The following is a 1,864-nucleotide window of genomic DNA, read 5'->3' as shown; positions in this document are numbered from 1 at the left end:
CCTCCTCCTCCTCCTCCTCCTCCTCCTCCTCTTCCTCCTCCTTCTCCTGCACCCTCCATGGTTCCAGCCGGAAAAGAGCCTCCTGTCAGTCTTTGGAGTCACATGCCCATCGCCTGTCTTGCTATCTCAGTCTGATCTGTGTCTGTCCATCCACCAGACACTCATCACATGTCTGTCCGCCGGAGAGTCAGATTTGTCTGCCTGTCTGTCTCCCAGTAGGTCCCCTCCCGGGAGAGCCCTGAATCCATACCAGGCAAGGAAGCGGGGACCTTTGGAGGACCTTTCCTGGGGTCGCCCTCTGGGACCACGACCTTGTAACTCACAGCCCAGCCTTTGGGGCAGATTCAATGCTTTGCAGGTTCTGTATCTCCATCTCCCACATGCCCACTCTCCCAGGGGAGACTTCTGAACTCTGCATGGAGCAGAAGGGACCCCACCTTAGACATTAAGAGAAAAACTACAAAGACGTTACACCCAGTGCCAGGCACAGTGTCCGGGACACCCCACTGCCACCCCAGAGGGCTCTCTCCCACAGACTCAGACATCGAGTAATAATAACAACTGCTGTTTATTAAGTGACAAATACTATATGGCTATTATCTAAATTAATTCTCATAAAGGTAGTTATTACTATCAGCCCTTCCCCACATTTTGTCAATTTTATATAAAAACTAGGGGCCCAGTGCACGAATTTGTGCACCTTGAAAGGAACTGGGGGCCACAAGGCTGCAGTGGGCACAGAGGCGGGTCTCGGCCCATCCTCTGTGCCCCCGCCCAGCCCCTCCCACCTTGGCCCGGTCCCCTGTCAGCTGGCAGCCCCTCTCCCACCACAGCAGCTCCCAGGAGCTGACTGCACCAGCCCCGCTCATACCCGCTGATGACGCGGAGCCATTGGGGCTGGCACCAGCAGCGGGTGTGAGTGGCAGCTGCTGCCCCAATCGCCCCTCAGGAGCAGGGGGAGGTGAAGAAGCCCTCAGGGGCGATTGGAGCCAGCAGCCGCTGCTCACACCCACTGTCGGTGCCAGGCGATCGGGGCTGGTGCTGGGCGCCAGCAGCGGGTGCGAGTGGGGCTGGTGCCAGCAGCAGGTGCAAGCACCAGGCGGGACTGCAGTGCATGACAGCAAAGAATTTTCAGTAACCACCAGAGGCTCGCCCCGATGATAGCGACCAGCGCCCTGCCTTGGTCTGGCACCCCTGCTCACCTGCTCCACCATCCCGCCATGGTCAATGCCCGCCATGTTCTGCACGCGCCCCCTGGTGGTCAGCACATGTCGTAGCAACCGGTTATTAGGCGATCGGGGCTGGCGCTGGGCGCCGGCAGCGGGTGCGAGTGGGGCTGGTGCTGGCAGCAGGTGCAAGCACCAGGTGGGACTGCAGTGCATGACAGCAAAGAATTTTCAGTAACCACCAGAGGCTCACCCCGATGATAGCGACCAGCGCCCTGCCTTGGTCTGGCACCCCTGCTCACCTGCTCCACCATCCCGCCATGGTCAATGCCCGCCATGTTCTGCACGCGCCCCCTGGTGGTCAGCACATGTCGTAGCAACCGGTTATTCAGTTGTTCGGTTGTTCCACTGTTTGGTCTATTTGCATATTAGGGAGATATATAGAGAGAGAGACTCTGCAGCCCTAGCCAGTTTGGCTCAGTGGATAGAGCATTAGCCTTGCAGACCAAAGGGTCTGGGGTTCCATTCCGGTCAAGGACACATACCTTGGTTGTAGGCTCCTCCCTGGCCCAAGCCCTAATCAGGGTTCATGCAGGAGGCAACCAATCGATGTGTTTCTCTCACATTGATAGTGCTCTCTGTCTTTCCCTCTCTCTTCCACTCTCTCTAAAAATCAATGGAAAAATATCCTCGGGTGA

General features: G+C 57.5%; 1 pseudogene; it reads right to left on the bottom strand.

The window, feature by feature from the left end:
* LOC102241931 overlaps window positions 1–1,864 on the bottom strand; it is an 11,276-nt pseudogene that overhangs the window by 1,006 nt on the left and 8,406 nt on the right.

The sequence above is a fragment of the Myotis brandtii genome, unplaced genomic scaffold, assembly GCF_000412655.1.
Source record: "Myotis brandtii unplaced genomic scaffold, ASM41265v1 scaffold181, whole genome shotgun sequence".
In the NCBI taxonomy this organism is placed as follows: Eukaryota; Metazoa; Chordata; class Mammalia; order Chiroptera; family Vespertilionidae; genus Myotis; species Myotis brandtii.
This window is presented reverse-complemented; position numbering and strand designations above follow the sequence as displayed.